Source organism: Phragmites australis, chromosome 1 (assembly GCF_958298935.1).
Source record: "Phragmites australis chromosome 1, lpPhrAust1.1, whole genome shotgun sequence".
NCBI lineage: Eukaryota > Viridiplantae > Streptophyta > Magnoliopsida > Poales > Poaceae > Phragmites > Phragmites australis.
In genome coordinates, this window is record NC_084921.1 from 20,571,199 (window position 1) to 20,579,092 (window position 7,894).

Sequence of the window (7,894 nt, forward strand, 5' to 3'; positions counted from 1 at the left end):
TGACATATCCTTTTCCTGCGAACGTTCTGATTTCCAAGTGGGAGATGATCCGCTCCTTCCACAAGACGGGGAGCCGGATTTGGACGAGGATGACCTCTTGGAAGAGGAAGATGTCACAGGTCAGCAAGACCATTTGAATAAGAAACAAAAAAAATTACACATCAAACAACAACTCAAAGTAGCTAGCCAATTCGGCTGATTCGATGATGGTGGACACGGGGGTTTCTAATCGAAGCCTTCAGCTGGAGTGCATATTAATGGCACATCACTTTTTTATTCGGGCCCTATGAGGCCTTCGACAAGTTCTGGGTTGCATGTCTATTCTCGAAAAACGTCATTTGCAAGAGGCTCGGTGGCTCCTCTCTCGGGTCAGCCGGCCACGGGTTCTGACCCAATCGGATCCCCCAAAAGCAGGGTTGTCCAATATGGCGTTCTCGAGGTGCTACCGGCTGCCAGGGAGTCCACCGCAACCGAGCAAACTTGTGCCAGGTCGGAATCTAACCAGACTGGCACCACCATCAGTATGCAGATACAACAGGGAGTTGCCATGAAATTGAACCCTTAGTGCTCTGAGGGTGGCATGCATGGGAAGCAGCCTCCAGGGAGGGAATATGCACTAGAAAGTAATATGACCGGAGGCATCCAGATAGGTGGAGAAGGAAACAACTAGACATCTATGTCCTGGAGCATTGATACAGGCCACAAAGCATACGCTGATTTGTGTCCCTTGACGGCGACTGCACCTTGGATGAAGGATGGTATGACCAAAGGCATTGCAGCTGACGTTGGGGGTGGTGTTCCTGGAACGCCGCCTCTGAGTCAACAGGTTGGGCAAGCTCGGACATCAGAAAACACGAGAAGCTCCACGCCATCAGCTACATCCTCTCCTGAGCTCCGTCGTAGCGAGCGAAATTCTGCTGCACTTGGAGCTAGAGGAGTGGTGGCTATGGATGAAGACTCACTTGTGCACGCTAAGAGAAGCACGGCCACCAGGAACCTTGATGGCCTAGTCACTGCAAAGGGCAAATTGGAGATGGGGACAAGCAAAGCGGCACCCTCAACATCACACCACGTCTCAACAACTTCGCCAACAGGTACATACATGTGCAATTCAAATTATAAATGTCTTTCCTCCAGTGATCGTATTTTATCAATATGTCAAAACTTGGAGTTGTAATGCGTACGAATGATTTGGACACAGTTTCGTCCATTCATACGTTAAAACAAATGGAAAATGACACTGTGAGACTAAATAGGAACACTACAGTAAGTTCAAATGAGACTGAAAGCAGTGAGGATGAGTCAGACTCATATTCTTATGATCCACTCTTATCCCACTTAATAAAAGATTTAACGGAAGTGGATGGGGATGAGGTTGAGCTAGGTAACATGGAATGTGACCTTCAGCCAACAACTCGAAGCCTAAAATCTCGATCAGCAAAGTTAAACATAAGAGAAGGCCAGAAAATCTAGAAGATGAAGGTAAATAACAAAACCAATATTGTCAATTGAGAGGAGTATTCTGGAATAGCAGAGGTCTCAATGACCTGGCTAAACTTCGATGCATAAATGATTGCGTTCATGACAATAAAAGCTGGATTTCACTGCTCTTCTAGAATCAAGGAAAAGAGAGGTTGATGCGGGTTTGCTCAATCGCCTATCTGGTTGTTTGGATCTAGAGTGGCACTAATTGCCCCCTAGGAGGAGGTCTGGTGGCATTTTTATTGGGATCAACCATGCCACTTATGAGATCATCCATATTCCGGATGGAGAGTTCTCTATTAAACTCCATCTACGAAACAAGGAGGACTTATTCATGTGGACTCTTATAGCAGTGTACGGACCTGCCCAAAATGATCTAAAACCAAAGTTTCTAGAAGAAATGGTTAATATCTGGCGGAATAACCCTCACCCCCTGCTAATTGGAGGGGACTTCAACATTATGAGATTTAGGCAGGAAAAAAATGATGAAAGATTCTCAAACCGCTGGCCGTCACTGTTCAATATTGTCATTGACAGCTTGGATCTAAGGGAAATTGACCTATCTAGCTGGCAATACACATGGGCAAACAACCATCTCAAACCAACTTTTGAGAAACTGGATCGTATGCCAATGGCCATAGAATGGGAATTAAAGTACCCTTTAGTCATTGTTTAAGCTCTCGAAAGAATAGAGGTTTCAGATCATACACCTATTTTCCTTGACACCGGAGGCTCGATCCCTCAAGGTGGTCATAGACCCTTCAAGCTTGAGCTGGGATGGCTAGCTCGCGAAGGGTTGGCAGACCGGGTGAAGGTGGTTTGGAACAAAACGAATAAAGGATGAACACCAATCAAAAAATGGACAAACAAACTAAGTGCCCTAAGGCGTCATCTCAGAGGATGGGCTGCTCACACTAGTGGATCCTATAAGCAACAAAAGAAAGAACCGCTGCATACTATAGATGCCCTTGACAAAGTTTTAGAGTCAAGGGATTTATCTTATTTCAAGCATCAGCTAAAAAAACCAAGCCAACGAAGAGTTAGTAAAACTTCTTCATGGAGAAGAGTCAAAATGGTATCAAATAGCTAAAGTCAATCAAATCCTCTATGGAGATGATAGCACACACTATTTTCAAATGATAACAAATAGAATGCACAAAAAACAAAAAAATTTCTGCCTAGAGCAGGATGAAGGAAGAATTGAAGGAGAAACTCAGCTAAAGAATTACATAAAAAAATTCTATAAGACTTATTAGGACCACCTGGGACAAACACCTTCTCCATGAGTGAATCATGGATCAAGGATATACCACAGGTAACCGATGTCGAAAATGACAGAAAAGGAGGTCCGGGACGCAGTGTTTCAAATGGAACACAACAAAGCCCCCGACCCTGATGGTTTCCTAGCGGAATTTTACCAAACTTTCTGGGAGGTAATCAAGGCAGACTTGATGACTTTATTCCATGAGTTGCATTTTGGAGATCTTCCACTATATAGCTTAAACTTCAGGGAAATCATCCTAATACCAAAAACTAAAGAAGCTTATCACATTCAACAATATAGGCCAATATGCCTATGCCTTCTCAATGTTAGCTTCAAATTTTTTATAAATGTGGCAACCAATCGCATAAACAATATCACAGACCGGATAATCCACCCCACCCAAACGGCTTTTATGCAGGGTTGTAATATTCTAAAAGGGGTCGTAATCCTATATGAAACTATTCATTAACTCCATCGAAAAAATTTAGATGGGGTCTTACTAAAAATCGACTTTGAGAAGGCTTATGATAAAGTCAAATGGCCTTTTCTACTATAGAGCCTCCAGATAAAAGGTTATCAATGAAACGTTGCTTTTGGATAGAACAATTCATATCTGGAGGAAGTATAGCCATCAAAGTAAATGATTCAACTGGTCGATACTTCCAAACTAAAAAGGGATTACGTTAGGGAGATCCTTTATCTTCGATCCTTTTTAACATTATTGCGGACATGCTAGCAACCCTAACTGAAAGAGCAAAAAGCGCAGGGCAAGTAAAGGGAATAGTCCCCCATTTAGTCAATGGGGGTCTATCTATTCTCCAATATGTGGACAATACAATACTCTTTATGGAACATGACTTAGAAAAGACCAAAAATATGAAACTCCTTCTTTGCACCTTTGAACAATTATGTGGTCTAAAGATCAATTCCATAAGAGCAATTTTTTCTGTTTTGGCAAAGCAATAGACTGTGTAGCCAATACGAAGAAATATTTGGATGTTCTAAGGGAGAGCTCCCCTTGTGCTATCTTGGTATTCCAATTCACTATTGCAAACTTCGCAACTCGGATTGGAAAGGAGTCGAAGAGAGATTTGAAAAAAGAATGAGTAGTTGGATGGGCAAGTATTTATCGGCGGGCGGTAGACTTGTCCTCCTCAACGTAGCTCTTAGTAGCTTTCCGACATATATGACATCTTTCTTCCTGATCCCTCAAGGGGTACTCAAAAGACTAGATTACTTACGCTCTAGATTCTACTAGCAAAATGACAGTCACAAAAAGAAGTATCAGCTAGCTAAATGGAGTGGCCTCTGCCATCCCGAAGATGGGGGGGGGGGGGGGGTTGGGGATCCTAAATCTCGATGCTCAAAATAATGCTCTACTTAGTAAATGGCTATACAAACTAGTATCGAAGATGGGATTTGGTAGAACCTTATTCGAAATAAATATTTGGTGGCAAAACCTCTTTCACAAGTTAGCTGGAATGCTGGGGATTCTCACTTCTGGGCAAGATTGATGAAGGTGAAATGACATTTTTTTTTTTTTTGTTTTGGTACTTTCACAGTTAAAGATGGCTCAAAGATTGGGTTTTGGGAGGATACTTGGCTAGGTAATTTGCCTTTGAGCAGCCAATATCCATGCCTCTATGGCATAGCTTGTAACAAACAAGACATGGTAGCCAGCGTTCTCCAATCCTTTCCACCAAACATCGCTTTCCTCCAGGATTTGACCGGGCCTAAATTGATAGTATGGAACGATTTGCTACCACGCCTTATCAATATCAATCTTACACAAGAACCTGATGAATTCCAATGGAACTTGAACAAATCAGGAAAATTCACTATCCAAACTCTATACAGGGCCCTTTTAAATAATGAAGAACTACGAAGAAACAAGAAAATTTGGAAGATTAAAATATTGCTAAAGACAAAGATCTTTCTGTGGTACCTTTTTAGAGGGCTTCTTCTAACAAAGGATAATTTAGCAAAGAGACAATGACGGGGTAGTAAAAAGTGTTACTTTTGTCACAAAAATGAGACAATTAAGTATCTCTTTTTTTATTGTCGTTTTGTGAGATCTCATGGTTTATCATTCAAGTAGTTTCTAACCTTTACCTTCTGAGAAGTGTTCCAAATATATTTGGCAACTGGCCTTGGGGGATTAGTAAAGAATGGAATGATAAAATAATGGTAGCGACGGCAACATTCTATTGGTCGTTGTTGCTGTGGGGGATCAGTAAAGAATAGAAATGATGTGGTTTTTAATGAAAGAAAAATAAATTCTCCTTTGTAGATTATCTTTACATGTATGCGCTTGCTCCGTACCTAGGATGTGTTGCAGCGACAGGATCACCGATATATGGTGGTGACGGCATGTACTCGTATGGTACATGCAGTCATGGAGATCTTCTTATGGCAATCTAGATTTCGGATTGAAGGTCCGACATAAATCACGAGATGGTTGTCTTTGTTTGTCTCCTTTCTTTTCTTTTTGATCCTTTTTGTGGTCATGTGCATCCGTGCTATGCAGAAGCTGGAAGTGTACTTTTATGTGTTTGTTTTATCTTGATGTAATGCTAAGGGTCAATAAAGCTCACTTTATCGAAAATCCTCCCTTTCTTTAAACAAATCCATCCTCGGCTTTGGAGTATTGTTTAATGATTTCTTCTTTGCAACAGATGTGTTATTATCCTTGGCAACCAAATTAGCACCTTCGAAGGTATATTTGCTAGAAATAGCCACAATTAAATTCTCATCATTATTCACTTTAAACACAATAGGAAGAGAACCAATTTGCATAGTAGAATTATGTGACTCAATGAAAGATGTTTTACAAGTATTAGGCGAAACAATTAAACCAGTGCAACTCTTTTCAAAGGTGCAAATAAAATTAACTAAAGGCTTTATGGTCATATCCATGGTTTTTAAGATGTTGCCTAGGCTACAAGGCACACACCTTACAAAAAGCAATGAAGAATGAGGGAGGGGAAAAAGAGAGAAAGAGATGGAGGGGAAACAGCCACTAAGACCAAGTAGCTGTCACCTCCCCCGTCCCCACCAACTCTAGCGCCGTAGGCCGATACAACTCTTCCTCCTATCAGTGGCAACAGTCGATCTGGAAGGGGGCGGTAGCAGCAGTTGAGATGGCAGGGGTGGGGCAGTGAAGGATGGGAGCTCCTGGAAGATGTAGTGGTTGGATGGCGGAGACAAGGGTAGTGAGCGGTGGTGCTACTCTACGCTGTGTGTGTGTGTGTGTGTGTGTGAGAGAGAGAGAGAGAGAGAGAGAGAGAGAAAAGGATAGTGACCGATGGCGCTGCGATGTGTGTGTGTGTGTGTGTGTGTGTGAGAGAGAGAGAGAGAGAGAGAGAGAGAGAGGAGGGAGGGCTAGTACAAGGCATTATAGTAGGAAAGGGGTATGGGCTGGTTGGTGGGCTAGGCCAGACCCCCTCCCCTTTTTTCCTTTTCCTTTTTATTCCTCCTCCTCACTGTTGTTTCTCTGTTTCTGGGTTGGGTATGGCAGCGCCTCATAATTGCCTAGGCGATTGGAATGGGTGGGTTGTCGCGCCTCGCCTTTACCGCCTTAAAAACCATAGTCACATCATCCTCTCCTCCTTGAAGCAAAGACGTCCTCAGCTTTGAGGTGATTTAAGCAACACCTTTCATCTTCTTCATAGTAGCAAACACCTCAGCTTATAATTAGGGGTGCAAATTAACTAACGTAATGGTACCCACCGACTATCTTTAGTTCAACCAATAACACTAGTTTTCCAAATATGTTATTGATTGAACTAAAGAGGGTCCATGGGTACCCTTAGGTTTACCCATTTGCACCCCTAGATGTGATAGCACTTTGTTTCAGCACATGATGCACTCCCTTGTGCAAAAAAAATAGTTATTGGAATGACATCCATGTGTTGCATCAAGATCAAACTCTCTTGTGCACAAAAAAATAATTACTGGAACAACCTCCATGTGTTGCATCAAGATCTAACTGACATGGTCTGCTTAACAATAAATGGCACGCACGTATAATTTTCCACTAAAAATTTTACTCTCACCTTGTGAGTAATTTTAGTGTACCACTTTGATTCATCCATTGCATATAACACAGAGTAGGAAGCATCTACTTAGACAAAGACAACACATGCATTAGATTTGAACTAATAGCATTTGTAAAGTTACCATCAATAATTAAGTTGCAAACCTTGTCATGAATTTTGTAACCTAATTGAAAAAATATTACAACGTTGTCCTTCGCGTCATCAACGGTGCCATCACGTAGTACTTCTCGGGCCAGCATAGATAACCCTTTCAAAGCATCATCCACATCCTCAATTTAGGTTCATTATGAGCATCACCATGTAGCCCCCGCTATAAAAGAAATTTCAGCACTTCCACCTATGGCCTTCTACTCTTTTACATCAATGGCACTAGAAAATTTCTTTTCATGCTGCTTAGGGGAAGAAGAAATTTTAGCAACAACGGTCTTCTCCTTTCTACTATACAACAGCCTATTCTCATTTCCAACATGTTGAAGTTTTTTTCTTTCTTACAAACACTTCCACTAGATGGGGCATAACCTGCTGCTTGGGACAAAGAAAAACTTTACCTTGTTTGACTAAAGCACTTGGCATGTGATAAGAGATTCGTGGTTCAAGCTCTTTAAAGCACACGTCGCCAATAATAGATGCACTCTTGATGAACGAATATTCTGCTTGGTGCCTAGAGAATTTTAGCCTTTGGCAGATACCTCCCTCTCCTTAGCAATCCCAAGCAAGCATTTACGATTCAATGATCTGCAAAGTATTTTTCTATTGTACAATTCTCAATGAAATGAATATTTCTGTTCTTAACAAAAGAGAACTCGACACCAACATGGAACGACTTGTGCATCCAATCATGGTTTTTTGTCCACGGTTTTCCAATTATCAATGAGCATGCATTCATATACCTAGGAATAACATCACATGTGACAACATCATTACACCTAGCTATTGAAAATTTCTTGACAACTAATCCTCACATAATCTCCCTTCCAATACATATCATATGGCCTTGAATGTGGAGTTGTGAGCAATCCTGATAAATTAAGAAAGGTCTGACCTGGAAAGTGGACCTCATGAAAATCACAAAAAATAGTAGGGAATGACT